The sequence below is a fragment of the Macaca thibetana genome, chromosome 14, assembly GCF_024542745.1.
Source record: "Macaca thibetana thibetana isolate TM-01 chromosome 14, ASM2454274v1, whole genome shotgun sequence".
Taxonomy (NCBI): domain Eukaryota; kingdom Metazoa; phylum Chordata; class Mammalia; order Primates; family Cercopithecidae; genus Macaca; species Macaca thibetana.
The window spans coordinates 121,616,364-121,638,925 of NC_065591.1; the positions used below are offsets into that span (position 1 = coordinate 121,616,364).

The window sequence follows — 22,562 nt, forward strand, 5'->3', positions numbered from 1 at the left end:
TGAAGCCTTGATCTGCTGGGCTCAACTGATCTCTGCCCCTCAGTCTCCTGAGTAGCTGGGACTACGGGCATGGGCCACCAACAAGCCTGGCTAATTTTTGTATTTTCTGTAGAGATGGGGTTTTGACACATTGCCCAGGCTGGTCTCAAACTCCTGGGCTCAAGCAATCCACCCACCTTGACCTCCCAAACTGCTAGGATTACAGGCATGAGCCACTGAATCCAGCCTGTTTTCTTAATTTAATGCTTCACTGCAAATGCATAATAAGACAACTGATGTTTGTATATTGGTTTTATATTCTGCAACCTTGTTCAACTTGTTTATTAGTCCTATACTCTTTTTTTTTTTTTTTTGGAGACGGAATCTCATTCTGTTGCCTAGGCTGGAGTGCAGTGGCCGGATCTCGGCTCACTGCAAGCTCCGCCTCCCAGGTTCCCGCCATTCTCCTGCCTCAGCCTCCCTTGTAGCTGGGACAACAGGCGCCCGCCACCACACCCAGCTAATTTTTTTGTGTTTTTAGTAGAGATGGGGTTTCACCGTGTTAGCCAGGATGATCTCTATCTTCTGACCTCACAATCCGCCCACCTCAGCCTCCCCAAGTGCTGGGATTACAAGCGTGAGCCACCGAGCCCGGCAGTCCTATACTTTTTAAACGAATTCCTTATGATTTTCTATAAACAGGTTGCATATCCCTTATCCAAAATGCTTGGGGGCCAGGTGTGGTACTTTACAAAAGTATGTGGCAATTAAGCTATAGAAGTCCAATTCCTAAAGCTCTTACTTTACTTCACAACTGATCAAGTGATAGTAATTGCCAAACCTCTGCTAAGATCTCTTTTAAGGACCCTGAATGAAGCCGGTCAAGAACAGGGCTTTAGCCCGAGTGCAGTGGCTTATGCTTGGGAAGCTAAGGCGGGCAGATGGCTTGAGCTCAGGAATTTAAGACCAGCCTGGGCAATATGGTAAAAATCTATCTCTACAAAGAAATACAAAAATTAGCCAGGTATGGTAGTGTGTGCTTGTAGTCCCAGCTACTTGGGGGACTGAGGCAGAAGGATTGCTTGAGCCTGGGAGGTCGAGGCTGCAGTGAGCCCAGACTGAGCCACTGCATTCCAGCCTAGGTCAAACAGTGAGACCCTGTCTCAAAATAATAATAATAATAATGAAATAATAAGAATAAGGCTTCAGATAGCAGCTCTATAAATTACCAGTTTTTGGAAATACAGAGAGTTATAGAAAATTTCTGCTGTGATATAGTCAATATTACATTAAGTGTCTCTAGGGGAACCACAAGCCAGACTATGGAGTGTGACTCTGGGACTGGTATTATCTCATACTACAACTATTACTACTAATGGCTTAACTGTTATGTTAGAGACTAAAAAAAATAAAGGATGAATGAACACATTGAAAAAGAAGCAATATTTTAAAACACTCAAACAGAATGAAAAAATTTGAATTTTAGAGCTTAAAGGGCAAATAATTTTATGGCTCAGGAAATGTAGTTTAGCTCAACAAGTGCCAGTGGGAGCCAATGAGGGTTCTTCCTTTCCGAAGTATGGAGCAAAGCCATGTCCTTTGAGTTTGAACTGGTGGAGCCAAGAGTTCCTCACTAGTCTCTTTACTAAGCAGTTTTTGGTTTTCACAAAAATCTTTGCTTTTTAATTTCTTCTCTGTATTTTTCATTCTTTAGTATTTCCTCCACAGTAGGTGGAGTCATTCTTGCTTTTTTTTTTTTTTTTTTTGGTGAGACGGAGTTTCACTCTTGTTAGCCAGGCTGGAGTGCTGTGGTGCAATCTCAGCTCACTGCAACCTCCGCTTCCCAGGTTCAAGTGATTCTCCTGCCTCAGTCTCCTGAGTAGCTGCGACTACAAGCATGTACCACCATGACTGGCTAATTTTTCTATCTTTAGTAGAGACAGGGTTTCACCATGTTGGCCAGGTTGGTCTCGAACTCCTGACCTCAGGTGATCTGCCTGCTTCGGCCTCTCAAAGTGCTAGGATTACAGGCATGAGCTACTACACCCAGCCTGTTTCTTGTTCTTCTGATCCAAGCTTCCCATTTTGTTGGACTATCCCCTACTTCACAGTCTTTTTTATTTGTTGCTTCTACAGTTCTTTTCTCTTGAATAGTTTGTCCTCACCTCTCCAGTTCTTGTACTCTGGGATAGACTAGTATTTGTTCCCAAACCAGTTCATGCCCACATGCTCCTTCACTTCTTTTGACAGTGATCTCCACAAGGCACAGAACAAATCCTGAGAGCAACCCATGCTGTCCACCCTGCTCTCAGCATTGCTAGCAGCCAGTCTGCAGCAGGGGGTAATGCTCCAGCCACTGATCCAGCCCCCCTGTAAGTGTATTCTTTTTAGTGATTTGATAATAGTGTAAGAATAATTGTTTCTATAAAAGAACTGTTCTTATTAGAATGAAAATCTTACTACTTCTAAAACTCATATTCGATCTGTTCAAACCAGTAAATCAACTATCCCAAAAGTGACAAACTACACAACTAAAAAGATTGATGTGGAAAAATGTTATGACTCATTACAGTAAATTCCTTTCTAAATTATCAGACTGAGAGGAAATCAGGTAAATTCTGTAACAAAATGATCTTTAAAACAATGAAAAAATTACCAATGGGCCAGAATATTAAAAGCTGAGTCCTTAGCTTTAGTTATTTGCTGCCTTGACAGACATTAGCCTATTCTGATTATCTGAATATCCCAGAAAAATACACACTTGTCGACCTGTAAATGTATTTTTAAAATTACAATAAACTTTAAAAAATCTATTAATTTGAATATTCTCTGAAACTTACTACCTGAAAATTTCCCAATAAAGTATACCTCACACCATAACTACTCAATTCCTATTAAGGTTTCTAATTCTAGATCTGCCACAGACACTCTCGGTATCCCTGTCCCTACAGAAGATCGCCACAAGGATAAATACATTTGAATCTTTTGACACATTACTAAGCATTAATTAAAAGAATTACAGTCTTTTCAAATTACCCAAAACTCAGTAACAGATTTCTTCACCTCATGCATAATTAGGCTTTATTCAAGTATTTCACATTCAATTCAATTATCAATGAATATATTAATATTGCCTGGAGACAGCATGTACACTAGGTAGAGCAACAGCTTTTTAGTTCAGACAGACCTGCACGTTAATCATGGTTATACAACTGTAGTGGCTGGATGACCTTAAACAAGGGAGCTTTCTGAGGACTGTGATACAGATTAAATGAGACGAGTCTGTGTAAAGTGCCCAGTGCCTAGCACAGACTGTTTACATAAGAATATGGTGATTAACAGATAAGCTATCATTATTGACAGATCTCTGACTCTATCACCTTCGACTAAAATCTCAGTAATATCCTTCTGAATGTCAATTCTGGGCTTCTACTGTCCAGCAAGAGTGCCAGACAATTCCATCTGAATGTGTTCGCCATTTTGCAAATTCAATGTCTGAAAACAAATTCAAATTATTTCCCAACTAACATACCACTAAAGAATTTCTTAATCTGTTAATCATGGATACCTTCAATTGCTCAGGCACCCATAGCTTAAAATCTAGTACTAATTTTTGATTCTCCACGCCCCATCCCTCACCTCCCATCAAAACTGGGTATGATCTCTCAGGCACTCTCCCTTCACAGCCAAGTTTATAAAAATTACAGATACTCCCCACTGATAAATATTTATCATAAATCAAAGTCATTTCCCAGAGCAAGAGTGTTAATTATGCTCATTACCAAGAGATGATGATAATGGTCTTGTGTGGTCATGTAAGTCTTAGCTCTCTAGTCTTCATTAGTTTTTTCTCTGTGCTTAGTTTTGAAGTATGAATATTATTAAATCCAGCATGTTCGATAAGCACAAAAACAGTAAGAATGGTGAAAGTATTAACAAAGAGAGGTGTTGGAAATAAAATGCAGAGATATATTAATAAATAATAAGAAGGCTGCTGCTCCCATAAATGGGATCAATATTAAACAGAATGAATGACTCTGAAGTACTTACAACAAATTCTGCAACATATGAAGATGATATACCTACATGATAACTGATAATAAAAGACGGGAAAAAATGATCGGAGAAATGGAAAAACTTTGGAGTATGTGGTTAGAGTGGCATTAACACTAAACAGCGGATTTTAAACTTGAATCTCAGGCCTCTTTACACTCTTAAAAGTTATTGAGAACCCAAAAGAGCTTTTGCTTTATATTTATATGAACTATATCTAAAAATATTTACCATATTATAAATTAAAACTTAGAAATTTAAAAAATTATTCATCTAAAAATAACAGTAAGTCTGTTACATTTTAAGACAACATAGTTTTCAAAAAACTAAATTTTCTCAGACAAAAAAAAAAAAAAAAAAAACAAAAAGGCAAGAGTAGCACTGAGTGTGGTTTACTGGAAATCAACTGAATTCTCATATGTGTTAAGTCTGTTACAGTATCGCATTTCAGCTGAGCGCAGTGGCTCACGCCTGTAATCCCAGCACTCTGGGAGGCCGAGGCAGGCAGATCACCTGAGGTCAGGAGTTCGAGACCAGCCTGGCCAACATGGTAAAACCCTCGTCTCTACCAAAAACACAAATATTAGCCTGGTGTGGTGGCGCACACTCGTAGTACCAGCTACTTGGGAGGCTGAGGCAGGAGAATCACTAGAACCTGGGAGGTAGAGGTTGCAGTGAGCCGACATCATGCCACTGTACTCCAGCCTGGGCGACAGAGCAAGACTCTGTCTCAAACAAAATTTAAAAAAAAAAAAAAAAATCACATTTCAAGTAGGTAGCCTCTGGAAAACTCCGTTGTATATCTAAGAATAAGAATGAAAAATGGCAAGTAACGTCTTAAAACATTGCTAGAAGATTGTTTTAATCTCATGTACTCTCTAAAAGATTCTGGGAATCCCCAAGGAGAGTGCCCAGACTACATTAACCACTGCTTTCAAGTTTAATGTTAAAAATCAGGACTGGGCCTGTGTGCGGTGGCTCATGCCTGTAATCCCAGGACTTTGGGAGACTGAGGCGGGCAGATCACCTGAGGTCAGGTGTTCGAGATCAGCCCGCTCAACATGGCAAAACCCTGTCTCTACTAAAAATACAAAAATTAGCTGGGCATGGTGACACACACCTGTAATCCCAGCTACTCGGGAGGCTGAGGCACGAGAATTGCTTGAACCCAGGAGGCGGAGGTTGCAGAGAACTGAGATCACACCACTGCACTTCAGCCTGGGCGACAGAGTAAGACTCCGTCTCAAAAAAAAAAAAAAAAAAAGGACATGGTTAGGAATTTGTAGACAAGAATTTAAGACTAAGCAAGGTGAATGGACTGCTATTTAAATAAACCACAGAAAGATAGCTCCACATCTGCAAGATTCTACCAAATCTGCAAACCAAAAAGTAGTAAAACAATGTGATGTAGGAAATGCTCAAGAGGTCTGTTTTGCCATTTGTCACTGAAGGTGGATGAGTTTAATATTTGTGTATTTAAGGCAGGGGTCCCTACCTGAACAAATCTGCAATGTAGATATAAAAAATTTAGGTGGCTGGGCATGGTGGTTCATGCCTGTAATCCCAGCACTCTGGGAGGCCGAGGCAGGTGTGTCACCTGAGGTCAGGAGTTCAAGACTAGCCTGGCCAACATGGTGAAACCCTGTCTCTACTAAAAATACAAAAATTAGGCACAGTGACGTGTGCCTGTAATCCCAGCCACTCAGGAGGCTGAGGCAGGAGAACTGCTTGAATTCGGAGGCGGAGGTTGCAGTGAGCCGAGATCATGCCACTACACTCCAGCTCCAGCGCGACAGAGCAAGACTCCAGCTCGACAAAAAAAAAAAAAAAAAAAAAAAAATTCTTTTAGGTAAAAGATGATGGTCAAGAGAATGTTTATCTGGCCAAGAAAAATAGAACCTGCTGGGTAGCTTCAGAAGTTAGGTTTCCTTGCAGCCAAAAAAAAAAAAAAAAAAAAAAAAAAAAAAAAGTGGGGCAGAGGGAGGGGGCATACAAAACAAGCCAATTAAGTTTTCATGTCTGGAATGAAGGCCTAGAATTATGGAGCTCATTTTGTTACCACAGGAGAGCCAGCCTACGGATGGCAAAGCAAGAACTTAGGTCCTCAAGGATATCACTGAATTGCTAATTTAACCAACTTTGAGGCTATTTTTTGTTTTAAATAAATGTCTGTATTGTTTCAGTCACCTGATTCAAGGTTTTCCGATAACATAAATTGAATACCCTCACACACATGTCCCATAGGTATTTCAGCAGGTCCCAAGTGAATTCATTACCATGTCTCAAAAATGTATTCTTCTTTTTCAAGTACTAATGACAGTACAACTCCAAAAAGCTAAAACCCCCAAATGTCCATGTTCTAATCCCTTGAATTTGTGAAAGGTAACTTTATGGCTTTGCAGATGTGATGAAATATCTTGGAATGGGGAGATGATCCCAGATTACCCAGGTGGGCCCTAAATATAGTCACAAGTCTCCTTATAGAAGGAAGGCAGATGGAGACTTGGCACACACAGGAGAAGGTGAAAGGTGGGGAAGAGAAGGTGGCGTGGCAATGAAAAGACTGCAGTGATGAATGATATGGTCACAAGATGAATGCCTGCAGCCCACATAAGCTGGAAGAGGAAAGGAGTGGTTTCTCCCCTAGATCCTTTGGAGGGAAGGAGTACTTGCCAACATCTTGATCTCAACCCAGTTATGATAATTTCAAGCTTCTGTGAGAAAATTAATGTGTTGTTTTAAGCTCTCTAATTTGTCATAATTAATTACAACAGCCACAGAAAACTAATACAATTTCTCTTCCCCTTTTCCTCCTAACACAGACCTGGTCACCAAGACCTATTTCACAAATCCATCCCTTCCTTTCTCCACTGTCGCTGCCTTGGACTACTGAAACAGCATCCTGATTGATCTCCTTGCCTTCAGTCTCACTGGCCTTATATTAATCTTTACCACTATTTAAACTGTCTCTAAAATACAATTATCTGAGTCCAGACACTTATTAGCTCACAGCTTGATAATCACGCTGAGCTATCAACAGTACTTGGTACTTTTCAGCACTATCCTACACCCTATCACATCTGATATGGACTGATTTAAATATATAAAATCCTTGAGATCTGGCAGAACCATTATTATCTCCCATTATATTGATGGGGAAATTGAGGTTCAGAGAATTAAATGACTTGGCTAAGGTTACAGGGCTAGTAACAGCAACTTATATCCTGATGGTAAACTTTCTCGCTATTTCACAATCTATTATGCTTTTAGATACTTTAGGTTGGTGTCTCTCCCTCCCTGCTCTGCAAAATGAACTCTCTGCCCTCAACTGGTTTTGACTCTTCATTTTCCATATACATCATACATAATCCCACTTCCCCAGCTCTGGTCCCTTTTCGGAATTCCCTCCTCACTGATCTCCACAGGTCAAATTCTGTTTTATTTTGTTTTCCCTTCTAACCTAAATGTCAGCAAAGCCTTTTTTTTTTTTTTTTTTTTGAGACAGAGTCTCATTTTGTCGCCCAGGCTGGAGTGCAGTGGCACAAACTCGGCTCACTGCAACCTCCGCCTGCCGGGTTCAAGTGATTCTCGTGCCTCAGCTTCCTGAGTAGCTGGGATTATAGGTGTGCGCCACCATGCCCGGCTAATTTTTGTATTTTTAGTACAGACAGGGTTTCACCATGTTGGCCAGGCTGGTCTCCAACTCCTGACCTCATGATCTGCCCACCTCAGCCTCCCAAAGTGCTGGGATTACAGGTGTGAGGCACTGTGCCCAGCCAGCCTTCCATTTTGATGCCACTTTCAGATGTACTTTCAAATATATTCTTTGGATCTTAAAATCTTAATGAAACTAAAGATGAGAAAAATAAAGATTAGAGAAAATATGGGCTAACAGGGACTCAAATTCAAAGCCTCTGACTTTAATTAAATCCTATTCTCATTTTATTATTAAACCAAGCTGTCTTTCTCTATACTGAACTCTGGTGGTAGTTCTATTTAGACCCACAGATCCTGTGTTTGATATCATATCAATTTAGGTTTACCAGGGTATTTGCTCTGTCTCTCCAAGGATTATTCCAATATATTTATGGAATCAATCACATCTGTACTCCCAGCACAGGTTCTTTAAAAATCACTTTATGAGTGCTTTCCTGATATAATTCATGTATAATAAACTGCATAGTGTACAATTTGATGAGTTATGACATATATATCACCACCACCATCAAGATAAGGAATATTGCCACAATTTCTGTAAGTTTCTTTGCAATCTCGCCTTCCTGTCCTTGCCAGGAATTATCAATGTGCTTTTCACTTTAGTAGTTCCATTTTCTAGAATTTTATATAAATGGGATTATACAGCACGTACTCTTTTTTTCAGGCTTCTTTCATGGACATAATTATTCTGAGATTCATCCATGCTGTTGAGCGTAAGGATTTTTGCTCTTTTTATTGTTGAACACTATTCCATTGCATGGATGTAACACAATCTGTTTTATCATTTAATTGCTGATGGACTTAAGTTGTTTGAAGTTGGGCTATTACAAATAAAGCTGCTGTGCACATTTGTGTACAAGATTTGTGTGGACAAATCAGCAGCAGATGTTCTTATTTCTTTCTATAACATTTATGTGTTATACTCTTAATAGTGCTTCTTATATTGCAGTGATTCCATAAAAAAAGTCACTACTCTATTCACTAGTATATTTTACATACAAGTGATCAGCAAGTAGTTTACAGATTTTGCTCAGTCATGGGCCTAATGCGACTTGACAGACAAGGCTGAGTCCTGTCTATATTCTATAACCACCTAAAAGAGTGCATACACTGGTATGCAACAAGATCATAAGAAAAAAATTAAAAATTAAAAAAATAGAAATAAAAGTGTGCACTGAAAAATCACTGAGTAAATGTTCTTGATTTATGGTGCTTATGTTTGTGAGAAGCATATTGTTCTTTTAGGTTCAGTCACATTATGATTAAAAGCTTAATTGCAAATGGCAAACAAAATATATAAATTAGTATTTTAAGAGTGCAACATACACAACATACAAATGTTTTGTAGGAAACCTGTTAAAACAATTGATTTAAGAATGGAAGAATCACAGCACAACACAGGAACTTCATGTTAAACTTACATGGAAAATGTAATCATGTGTACTCGAACTAGTGAAAATTACAACTCAACCACCCCACCAAGTTATTAAAATGTTTCTCACTATTGAGTCTTTTTTTCTTTACAAATATAGCAGTACCTCATATTTTATATTTTGCTCTAAACTTGTCACTCTTATCAATCTAAGTAAATGTCTATTTTTTCCCATGATACGAACCAAGTTTTTAGATTGGATTCACATGAGAACTCATATTTGGGAACATGCTTTTTCTTTTTCTGAACAGTAATGAAAATGTTTTGTGATCTTTATTTCACGTTAGTTTACTTCCCTTAAGTGTTTTTTACGTTTTCAGGGAGAATTGCAAATGGACTACCTTATCTGAGTTTAAAAAGATAATCTTAGGCCTGGAACAGTGGCTCATGCCTATAATCCCAACACGTTGGGAGGTCAAGGGAGGAAGCTCCTTTGAGCCTAGGAGTTCAAGACCAGCTGAGGCAACACAGAGAGACCTTGTCTCTAATAAAATTTTTTTTTAAAAAAATTAGCTAAGTGTGATGCCGTGCGCCTGTAGTACCGGCTAGACAGGAGGCTGAGTGAGGCAGGAGGATCACTTGAGCCTGGAAGGTCAAGACTACAGTGAGCTGTGATTTCACCACTGCACTCCAGCCTGGATGACAGCAAGATCTTGTATCAAAAAAAAGACCATTTGGCCGGGCATGGTGGCTCACGCCTGTAATCTCAGCACTTTGGAAGGCCAAGGCAGGTGGATCACCTGAGGTCAGGAGTTTGAGACCAGCCTGGCCAACATGATGAAACTCCATCTCTTCTTCTTCTTCTTCTTCTTCTTCTTCTTCTACTACTACTACTACTACTACTACTACTACTACTACTACTAAAATAATTAGCTGGGGATGGTGGTGCACACCTGTAATATCAGCTACTTGGGAGGCAGAGGCAGGAGAATCGGCTGAACATGGGAGGCAGAGGTTGCAGTGGGCCTAGACTGCATCATTGCACTCCAGCCTAGGCAACAAGAGCGAAATTCCAACTCAAAAAATAAAAAAAATAAAAAACAAACAAACATTTTATAACTAGTTGTTTTTCAATGAAACAAAGATTCTAATCATTTTACTCTATGAATAAGCCCTTTCTATTTCAGAGATTTGAAAAAGTAATGGGGAGTTATCAATAAATCAATTAATTCAGAAACATTAAACGATTAGAATTTCCTCTCCTTGCTGGTAGTCACCAAGTCATGCTGATTGTTACTTTCCACATCAAGGGAAGATAAATTAATATATATTGAGTAACTCCCACCAAGTGTCATTATCTCACTCTGGACTCACAAATTCACAAACCTGGTAAAAGGATATTTTATTTTATTTTATTTTATTTTTTTTGAGACGGAGTCTCGCTGTGTCTCCCAGGCTGGAGTGCAGTGGCGTGATCTCGGCTCACTGCAAGCTCCGCCTCCCGGGTTCACGCCATTCTCCCGCCTCAGCCTCCCAAGTAGCTGAGACTACAGGCGCCCGCCACCACGCCCGGCTAGTTTTTTGTATTTTTTTTTTTTAGTAGAGACGGGGTTTCACCATGTTAGCCAGGATAGTCTCGATCTCCTGACCTCGTGATCCACCCGCCTCGGCCTCCCAAAGTGCTGGGATTACAGGCTTGAGCCACCGCGCCCGGCCTAAAAGGATATTTTAAATCCAGTTATAGGCCAGGCATGGTAACTCACGCCTGTAATCCCAGCACTTTGTGGGGCCGATGGGTGGATCTCTTGAGGCCAGGAGTTTGAGACCCCATCTCTACTAAAAATACAAAAATTAGCTGGGTGTGGTGGTGCACGCCTGTAACCCCAGCTACTACTCGGGAGGCTGAGGCACAAGAATTGCTTGAACCTGGGGGGCAGAAGTTGCAGTGAGCTGAGATCACACCACTGCACTCCAGCCTGGGCAACAGAGAGAGACTCTGTCTTAAAAAAATAAAAATAAAAATAAATCCAGTTTTAAAGGAGGAGACAGAAAATCAGATTAAATTGTCCACAGCCCTTTAGCTAAGTAACAAAACCAGGATTTACACAAAGGTCTATATGACGCACCCCCCCCAAAAAATCTTCATTTCCCAGTTATTTTTCCCACCTCCTTAGGCTGTCATTTATAATAATTTAACCCATTTATGCCAGAGGTTGCAATTATTTGAATTTTTGCAATCAGACCTTAGCGGTGACCTTCAGCAGGATAGAAATAACTCCCACATGCTTAGGGTTCCAATAATGTAACGGTAGGCATAAATGGGTTAATCACAGTACTTAAGAGATATCTGCTATTCACATCATATTATTGTATCTAGAAAGAATGACTGAATAGAAGGCCTATCTATCTTATTCATCCATGTGGCTCCTTACACGAGCAAGTAAAATTCAAGTCAGTTTTTTTTTTTTTTTTTTTTTTTTTTTTTTGAGACGGAGTCTCGCTCTGTCGCCCAGGCTGGAGTGCAGTGGCGCGATCTCGGCTCACTGCAAGCTCCGCCTCCCGGGTTCACGCCATTCTCCTGCCTCAGCCTCCCGAGTAGCTGGGACTACAGGCGCCCACAACCGCGCCCGGCTAATTTTTTGTATTTTTAGTAGAGACGGGGTTTCACCGTGGTCTCGATCTCCTGACGTTGTGATCCGCCCGCCTCGGCCTCCCAAAGTGCTGGGATTACAGGCGTGAGCCACCGCGCCCGGCCTCAAGTCAGTTTTAGTCAACTAGCATTTAAAGAGCTCCTTGTTTTCCCTAAAGAGTTTTTAAGTGTCCACACCAAGCACTCAAGAGTTCAACTGCATATATGCTTTAAAATATGTACACAAGTGGAAGTAACATCAGCCTCGAGAACTGAGTAGCTGTACTGTGTGGCGTTGTGGTCTAGGCACTTCTTGGACAGCAATGTCTCACCTGCCGATGAAACACTCCTGCGCAAGAAGATCAAGAAGCAGAAACTCAAATTGCGGCACCAGAACCTAAAGTTGCAGGGGCCTCAAATCTAATCGTCAGAAACTCAAAATGGAGATGTGTCTGAAGAAAAAATGAGAGGTAGAAAGGTTAAAAAATCAAAACACTCTATGAATGTGGGCTTATCAGAAGCTCAAAATGGAGACGTGTCTCAAGAAGCAGTGGAAAATATAAAAGCTAAAAAATCTCCCCAGAAATCCACCATATTAACCAATGGAGAAGCAGCAATGCAGTCTCCCAATTCAGAATCAAAAGAGAAAAACAGTGAATGATGCTAGGACTGATACAAAAAAAGCAAAAACTTAAAACAGAAGAATCTGAAGAAGAAAGTGCTGAGACTCCTAAAGAAACAGAAAATAACGTGGAGAAGCCAGATAATGATGACGACAGTGAGGTGCCCAGCCTACCCCTGGGACTGACAGGAACGTCTGAGGATACTTCATTTGCCTCTCTATGTAATCTCGTCAATGAAAACACTCTGAAGTTTAAAAAAAAAAAGGGTTTTACAAACATGACTGAAATTCAGCATAAAAGTATCAGACCACTTCTGGAAGGCAGGGATCTTCTAGCAGCTGCAAAAACAGGCAGTGGTAAAACCCTGGCTTTTCTCATCCCTGCAGTTGAACCCATTGTTAAAATTCATGCCCAGGAATGCATCGGGGGTCCTTGTTCTCTCACCTACTAGAGAACTAGCCACGTAAACTTTTGGTGTTCTTAAGGAGCTAATGACTCACCACGTGCATACCTATGGGTTGATAATGGGTGGCAGTAACAGATGTGCTGAAGCACAGAAACTTGCTAATGAGATTAACATCATTGTGGCCACACCATGTCGCCTGCTGTACCATATGCAGAATATTCCAGGGTTTATGTATAAAATCTGCGGTGTCTGGTTATTGATGAAGCCGATCGTATCTTGGATGTTGGGTCTGAAGAGGAATTAAAGCAAATATTTAAACTTTTGCCAACACGTAGACACACTATGCTCTTTTCTGCCACCCAAACTTGAAAAGTTGAAGGCCTGGCAAGGATTTCTCTGAAAAAGGACCATTTTATGTTAGTGTTGATGATGATAAAGCTAATGCAACAGTGGATGGTCTGGAGCAGGGATACGTTGTTTGTCCTTCCGGAAAGAGATTCCTTCTGCTCTTTACATTCCTTAAGAAGAACTGAAAGAAGCAGCTCATGGTCTTCTTTTCATCTTGTATGTCCGTGAAATACCACTAAGAGTTGCTGAACTACATTGATTTGCCCGTCTTGGCCATTCATGGAAACCAAAAGCAAAATAAATGTACAACCACATTCTTCCAGTTCTGCAATGCAGATTTGCGAACACTATTGTGTACGGATGTGGCACCAAGAGGACTGGACATTCCTGAAGTCGAATGGATTGTTCACTATGACCATCTGGATGACACTAAGGAATATATTCATCATGTGGGTAGAACAGCCAGAGGCCTAAATGGAAGAACGCATGCCTTGACCATTTTGGGCCCAGAAGAATTCGGTTTTCTTCGCTACTTGAAAGAATCCAAGGTTCCATTAAAGTGAATTTGACTTTTCCTGGTCTAAAATTTCTGACATTCAGTCTCAGCTTGAAAAATTGATTGAAAAGAATTACTTTCTTCATAAGTCAGCCCAGGAAGCATTTAAGTCATACATACGAGCCTATGATTCCCATTCTCTGAAACAGATCTTTAATGTAAATAACTTAAATTTGCTTCAAGTTACTCTGTCATTTGGTTTCAAGGTGCCTCCCTTTGTTGACCTGAACGTCAACTACAATGAAGGCAAGCAGAAAAAGCAAGGAGGTGGTGGTGGATTTGGCTACCAGAAAACCAAGAAAGTTGAGAAGTCCAAAATCTTTAAACACATTAGCAAAAAATCATCTGACAGCAGGCAGTTCCCTCACTGAACACATGCCTTTCTTTTATCTTGAATAACTGTTCTAAAATGAATTTTTTTTCCCCTTGATTTAACAAGATTTTTGTAGCCTTTAGAATTTAAACTTATCTAACAAGAGTATAAATTGACTTGGGTTGCAAGCACTGAGTACTGTATTTTTGGGATATAAAACAGGTCTTAATTTTCTTAGTTGCCCAAGGGCAGAGCAAGAATATCTGGTCTTTCTTGTGATTATATAATATTTTAATTTTAAATATCCCTCCCTCATACACACAAATGTATGTTACTGTTTTAATATAATTAAATTTTTGTACCTTTTTAAAAAATATGTACACAAGCACAGTGGCTTTCTCCAACTTACCTCTGCACAAGCAGTTAACTTTATATATGTCTTGGTATGGGTTGAATTGGGTTCCCTAAAAAGATACGTTGAGATCCTGAACCCCAGTGCCTCAGAATGGGACCTAATCAGGGAAATGGAGTCTTTAGAGGTAATCAAGTTCAAGGGAGATCATTAAGGTGTCCTCGTATAAAGGGGACATTTGTAGACAGACACGCACATAGGGAGGATGCCCCATGAAGACTGGAGTTGTGCTGCCACAAGCCAAGGCACTACCAGAAGCTAAAAGAGAGACGTGGAATAAGAGATGCTTTCCTCATGGTCCTCAGGAGGAACCAACCCCACCTATGCCTGATTTCGAACTTCTAGCCTCCACAACTATGAGACAAAAATTTCTGTAACAGCCACCTACTTTGTCATAGTTTGTTATGGTACCCTAGCAAACTAATACATGTTGCTTTTCAAAGTAATGTAAAAATTAAAAACATTTTAATAAACTAAATGTTTTGACTAAAAGGCACAGATTGTCAGAAGAGATAAAAGCATTCTCAAATATGTTTTTTTAAATAAGAAACCCACTTTAAATAAAAAGACAGATAAATATATGGAAGAATATATATCATGCAAACAGTATGTACAAGAAAGCTGGAGTTGGCTTACTTTAACACCAGACAAAGCAGACTAAAGACAAAGTATTATCAAAGATAGAAGTGAGTAATAAAAAATGAGTATGCTGGCCGGGCGCAATGGCTCAAGCCTGTAATCCCAGCACTTTGGGAGGCTGAGGCGGGCGGATCACAAGGTCAGGCGTTCAAGACCCGCCTGGCCAACATGGTGAAACCCCGTCTCTACTAAAAAAATACAAAAAAAAATTAGCCAGGCGTAGTGGCGCTCACCTGTAACCCCAGCTATTCAAGAGGCTGAGGCACAAGAATCGCTTGAACCCGGGAGTCAGAGGTTGCAGTGAGCCGAGATCACACCACTGCACTCTAGCCTGGGCGACAGAGTGAGACTCTGTCTCAAAAAAAAAAAAAAAAAAAAAAAAAAAAAAAAAAGAGTCTGCTTCGAAATAAAACACTGACAAAATTAAAGGGAAAGTTAATTCCACAATAATAACTGACGATTTTTTTTTTGAGACAGGGTCTTACTCTGTTGTCTAGATTAGAGAGAGGAGGCACAATCACAACACACACAGCCTGGACCTCCAGGACTCAAGCAATCCTCCCACCTTAGCCTCCTGAATAGCTGGGACTACAGGCGTGCACCACCTCACCTAGCTGATTTTTGTATTTTTTTGTGGCGACAGGGTTTCATTATGTTGCCCAGGCTGGTCTCAAACTCCTGGGGCTCAATGGATCCACCCACCTTAGTTTTCCAAAGTGCTGAGATTACAGGTGTGAGCCACCATGCCTGGCCAAAAGTTGAAGTTTTTTTTTTTTTTTTAAACACTGAGTCTCACTCTGTCGCACAGGCTGGAGTGCAGTGGCATGATCTCTAATGTAATTTACTATTACATTAGACATTCGAATGGGTATGAAGTGGTAAATCATTGATATTTAGAGACCATCATTTCTTTTTTTTTTTTTCTTCCCGAGACAAAGTCCCGCTTTGTCACCCAGGCTGGAATGTAATGGCACGATCTCGGCTCAATGGCACGATCTTGGCTCACTGCAACCTTCACCTCCCGGGTTCAAGCAATTCTCCTGCCTCAGCCTCCCAAGTGGCTGGGACTACAGGTATGCACCACCACGCCTGGCTACTTTTTGTATTTTTAGTAGAGACGGAGTTTCACCATGTTGGCAAGGCTGGTCTTGAACTCCTGACCTCAGGTTATCCGCTTGCTTCAGTCTCCCAAAGTGCTGGGATTACAGGTGTGAGCCACCATGCCCAGCAATAGTTGAAGATTAATAACCCCTCTCTGCAATTATAGAACTGAACCACACACACACACACACAAACCATCAGTAAAGATATAAAAAATCTGCAGCTTGGGAAATATGGTGAAACCCGTCTCCACAAAAAATACAAAAATTAGCCAGACATAGTGGCATGCACCTGTAGTGCCAGCTACTTGGGAGGCTGCGGTGAGAGGATTTCTTGACCCTGAGGGGTGGAGGTTACAGTGAGCCGAGATCAATCCACTGCACTCCCTGTCTCAAAAAATAAAAAAAAGATGTAAAGGGAAATCATCTTAACCAAATTGACATTTACAGCACAGAATATACAGTCTTTTCAAGTGCAAAGTGGTATGTTCACCAAGAAAGATCATATGCTGGGCCATAAGACAAATCTTAATAAATTTTAAAGGAATGAATGCACAGAGCATGTTCTCTCACCGAAACAGAAAAAGTAATAAAATATCAAGAAAGCCCTAAATATCTGGAAATTAAACAACACACTTCTAAATAATAACCCATGGGCTGGTCAAATAAGGAATCAACAAAGGAAACTGGATATTTTTAACTGATATTGAAAATATGACAACATCAAAATTTGTGGGATGCAAAAGCAGCACTTAGAGGAAAATCTGTAGCTTCAAAGGATATGTTAGAGATGACGGTCTCCAGGCCAGGCGCGGTGGCTCACGCCTGTAATCCCAGCACTTTGGGAGGCCAAGGTGGGCGGATCACAAGGTCAGGAGTTCCAGACCAGCCTGACCAACATGGCGAAACCCCGTCTCTACTAAAAATACAAAATTTAGAAGGTCATGGTGGCGCGCACCTGTAATCCCAACTACTTGGGAGGTTGAGGCAGGAGAATCACTTGAACCCAGGAGGCAGAGGTTGCAGTGAGCCAAGATGGTGCCATTGTACTCCAGCCTGGATGACAGAGCTAGACTTTGTCTTGGGGGAAAAAAAAAAAAAAAAAAAAAAAGAAATGATGGTCTCTAAATATCATGACTTACCACCTCATAACCATTTGAATGTCTAATAGTTAAAAAAAACAAAAACAAAATAACAAGTCTTGGCAAGGATGTGGAGAAATTAAAATCCTTGTGCACAGCTGGTGGGAATGTAAAATGGTGTAGCCACTGTAGAAAACAATATAGTGGTTCCTCAAAAAATAAAAATTAGAAATTATCATATGATCCAGCAATTTCACTTCTGGGCAGATACTCAAAAGAAGTGAAAGCAAGCACACACCAGTATTTGTACATTAATATTCAAAGCAGCATTATTCACAATAGCCAAAAGGTAGAAGCAACCCAAATGTCCACAAGAGATGAATGAACTAATGAAATGTGGCATAAATACACAATGGAATATTATTCAGCCTTAAAAAGGAAGGAAATTCAGATATATGCTGCAACACAAATGAACTCTGAAGACATTATGCAAGTGAAATAAACCAATAATTAAGGAACAAATACCATATGATTCCAATTGCATGATGTAGTTACAGGACACTCAAATTCAGAGACAGAAAAGTAGAAGGGTGGTTGCCTGGGCATGTGGGTAGAGAGGGATGGGGAGTTACTGTTTAATGAATACGGAGTCACACTGCTGAAAGATGAAGAGAGTTCTGAAAGACGGGTGGGGGTGATGGTTGTGTAATAATGTGAATGTACTTAATGCCACTGAACTGTACCCTTAAAAATGGTTATGATGGCAAATTTTATGTTACGTGTATTTCACCCCCCCACACACACACATATCAGTGGTCTATACGTCTACCTTAGCTAGAAAAAGAGCAAAGAAAACCCAAAATAAATAGACAAAACAAAGCACAGACATAAATTAAACAGACAAGCCATAGGAAAAATTAAAGCCAAAACTTGGTTCTCTGAAAAAAATAAGCAAAATTGATAAATCTTTAGCTAGACCAATTAAGAAAAAAATGAAGAGGAAAAAAGTGAAGGTGGGGTAGCAGAAGGGAAACCTGTGAAAGAGACAGATATACAGAATAACCAGCACGGCAGGAGTTACTTCAGAAACCAAGGGTACAAGGTATTTCAAGGAGTAGTGACTGACAGTGTCAAATGCAGCTGACTGGTCAAATAAGATAGAAACCAAAGTCTATTTGATTTAACCACAAATGAGTCACTGATGACCTTATAATAGCACATAAGAAAAAAGTAGAAGAGTTAGAAAATTGCCATAGAAAAGGAAAGAATATACAGACATGAGGAAGTGAAAACCGTGAGTAAAGACAATTCATCATAAAGTAGCTAGGTTCTAAAAATACAGCAAGGGGGTTAGCTAGACAGAAATAAGGGGTCAAGAGAGTATACTGATTTTTTACAGAATGGACAAGCTAGAACATGTTTTTTTCCTTTGTTTTTCTCTAAGATTTTTTTTTTATTAAAGTAAAATATAAAGAGAATGTTTTGATTTTTGTCGGAAAAGACACAGAAAAGAGGGAAAGGTTAAAGACACAGGAAACGGGTGATAACAGATGGTATGAGGTCCCTAGATAGGTAGAAGGAAATGGGATTCAGAGGATGAGTGAAAGGATTGGCCTTAAACAGGAGGAAGACCAGGCTGGGGACATGGGGAGAGGAAAGAAAGAGTACAGCTATAGTTAAGTTTATTGGTGGGGTGGTGAGAAGTAGCTAGAGTTCTTGTCTGGCTTTGGCTTTACTCCTCTTTCAAGTTATAAGAAGAGGTAGACTCCTGAGAGAAGAGATGATGAAGCAGAATTGTCAAGACAATGAAACATAAAAAATAACATGTGGAGGCCAGGTATCCTGGCTCAAGCCTTTAATCCCACCACTTTGGGAGGCCAAGGCAAGCAGATCACGTGAGCTTGGGAGTTCAAGACCAGCCTGGGCAACATGGTGAGACCCCGTATCTACAAAAAATATAATAATCTGCTGCGTGTGGTGGTGTGCATCTGTGGTCCCAGCTACTTGGGAGGCTGAGGTGGGAAGGTGGCTTGAGCCCAGGAGGCAGAGGCTGCAGGGAGCAGAGATTGTGCCACTGCACTCCAGCCTGGGCAATGGAGCCAGATTCTGTCTCAAATAAATAAATTAAATAAATAAATAAATGTGGAGAAAAAAATAAACCAGAAGGATGTCTGATAAGAGGCACTGAAGATCCAACTGCTTTGAACCATTTTATATTAAAAGTAATAACAATAGGCAAGGTGCGGTGGCTCATGCCTGTGATTTCAGCACTGAGTTGGGCAGGCTGCTTGAGCCCAGGAGTTTGAGACCAGCCAAGGCAACACGGCAAAACCCCATCTCTAGTACAAAAATTAGATAGGAGTGGTGGAGTGCACCTGTAGTCTCAGCTACTCAGGAGGCTAAGTTGGGAGGATCTCTTGAACCCGGTGAGCCCAGGAGATGGAGGCCATAATGAGCCACGATCACACCACTGCACTGCAGCTTAGGTGACAGAGGGAGACCCCGTCTCAAAAAAAAAAAAAAAGTAACAATAATCATTAGCTTATAGTTAATACTTACATAGTACCCAGTACGTGCCAAGTCTTGTTCTAAGTACCTTTTACATATTATGTAACTTAATTTTCACATAACCTTTTGTGATAGCTATCACCAGGTATCTCCATTTTACCAATGAAGAAAAGGCAGCATAGACAAGTTAAGGAATTAGCCACACAACAGGTAACAGAGTTAAGATTTGAACCCAGCTAGCATGCTAATTGGTGCTCCTTACACTACGCTATACTGCCTCTCAAAGTAAAGCTAGGTAAAACTAGTGGCGGAAAGTAGAAAGAAGGAAAAAACAATACCAAGTGGACCCAAAGACAAAGAGAAGCAGTGATTCCTGTAAATAAAAATAATTCTCTTGAAGAATGGCTTAGTTTTTATACAGCATGTGAAGTGCACCAAAGATAAAAGAAACCGTCCTGATTCAGTAATGGAAAGCCACAAAAAGGAAATGAGCAGTGGGAAGGTCCAAAGCAGAAAGTAAGAAAAGCAAAGAGCCAAAGAAAAAGTAAAACCCACAAAAAATGGAAGAAGGAGAAAAAGCTGTAAGTAGAAGAAACACATACACACATCAGTAACCACCACCAGTAAAAAAGTGAAACGAGGGTCGGGGTGATGGCTCACGCCTATAATCCCAACACTTTGGGAGGTCAAGGTGGGTAGATCACCTGAGGTCAGAAGTTCGAGATCAGCCTGCCTAAAATGGTGAAACCCCATCTCTACTTAAAAAATACAAAAATTTGCTGGGCGTGGTGGTGCACGCCTGTAATCCCAGCTACTCGGGAGGCCGAGGCAGGAGAATCTCTTGAACCAGGACAGTGCAGGTTGCAGGGAGCCAAGATTGCACTGTTGCACTCCAGCCTGGGCGACCAGAGTGAAATTCCATCACACACAGCCACACACACACACAAAAGTGAAATTAAAGCAAAATAAGTAAATCTAAGTCCCTGAAAAACTTATTCTTTATTTTCTTATCAACAAGCACGATTATTTAATAAAATACACTACTGGATATGCTTGCCTGCCAAGAATAGGCAAGGATCAGATACCCAACAGGTTAAGACCTGAATAAAAGAAAATAATTTTTAAAAGGAATCATCTAAAGTTGTTTCAGAAGCTAGAGGGTAGTAGTTCCACAAAAACTAGATTCCAGAGACTCACAGTCTTAGTTACATGTTGCCAAGATGTTTGTAGTTATGCTGAGTGCGTGAAAAACTATCAAAACCAAATCAACAGCCAATCACTTCAGCATTAAAAAATACACACCAAGGCTGGGCACAGTGGCTCACGCATGTAATCCCAGCACTTTGGGAAGCCGAGGCGGGAGGATCACCTGAGGTTGGGAGTTCGAGACCAGTCTAACATGGAGAAACCCCGTCTCTATTAAAAATACAAAATTAGCCAGGCGTGGTGGTACATGCCTATAATCCCAGCTACTCAGGAGGCTGAGGCAGGAGAATCGCTTGAAGCCGGCAGGCGGAGGTTGTGGTGAGCCAAGAAGGTGCCACTGCACTCCAGCCTGGGCAACAAGAGCAATACTCCGTCTCAAAACAAAACAAAACAAAACAAAACAAAACATATCATTTAATACCTGTAGAAGGGTAGCAATATCCTGAAGTAACAGAATACCAAAATTGTAAAAAGGCCAGGTATCAAACATCTGTAATTTTTTTTTTAAAGCTATATAAGAAAAGTATTAAAAGGGAAGAATGTTCAATGTGGAGACACGAAGGATGTTATTCTCTAAGAGTGAGACATTAATAAGCTTCACCCACCCATTTCACTCTTGCAAGACAGAGTAATCAACATGAAATAACATGATAATACAAGTCAGTGATTTACTCTAGGGTAAGTTATGTAAAAATGTGACAGCCAATATCAACGTTGTAACTAATAATATTAGTGAAAACATTAACACTCAACGTGGCCTTTAAGCAGAAGTATAATACAAATCCAATGTATTTTTTTCATTTTTAAAGGTACACATACAATCACTATTTTAAATCCTATAGCTTGGAATATTTCTAGCTCATTGCTTAAAATGGGGTGAAGTATTTCTAATATAAAGAACAAAGAAAAACTAATGTAACTTTAAGCTTAACAGGAGATAAATTTTAAACAATTATTCTGAAGTACCAAGGACTATCTGTTACAGTTGTGAATGTGGTAGCACTTAAAAAGCAAAAACACCCCATAACGCCTATATAAAGAGGATATTCAACAGGAGTTACAAAATGTCAGGAAACCACAGGCGGAAATTTGATATATGAAATATTTATAAGAGTATTAAAAAATCATATTGGAAGGAGCTTAATTAGAAGCCTCCTAAGTAATGAGGGAATCCTCTTTACAACAGTCTTTAATGCTTGACCATTTTCAGTGATAAAAGACTAGGAAGAATTAATAAATTTTTCAGAGGATTGTTGTACACAGACATGGAGGATACAGCATGCTACTGGTTTTTATACAGCTGCCAATACTGCTTTATAATAAGAATATATATATATTTTTCTTTTTTTAAAAAAAAGATTGATTTTTCCAGTGCTCTACACATTCAGAGAAACTTCTCTAGTAACAAACTACAGAAATGATCCCTGAATGTATAGTCCTAAGAACATATTTTTAATCAGTAACATTTTATTATGAAAACTTTCAGATACAGAAAAATTTAAAGAATTTTATACCAAGCTGCAAAGGAGGAAGTCAAAACTGTTGCTGTTTGCTAATGATATGAACATATACCTAGAAAACCCTAAAGACTCATTCGAAAGGCTCCTAGATCTGATAAA

At 40.1% G+C, this 22,562-nt stretch overlaps 1 protein-coding gene and 2 pseudogenes across 9 annotated transcripts in view; 1 reads left to right on the forward strand and 2 right to left on the reverse strand.

Annotated features, from left to right (window-relative positions):
* The window catches only part of ZBTB44 (zinc finger and BTB domain containing 44), a 75,330-nt gene that overhangs the window by 42,501 nt on the left and 10,267 nt on the right, over nt 1–22,562 (reverse strand). The window lies entirely within an intron of this gene.
* On the forward strand, nt 12,074–14,122 carry LOC126934960 (ATP-dependent RNA helicase DDX18-like; annotated as a pseudogene).
* Nucleotides 22,306–22,383, reverse strand: LOC126936767 (uncharacterized; annotated as a pseudogene).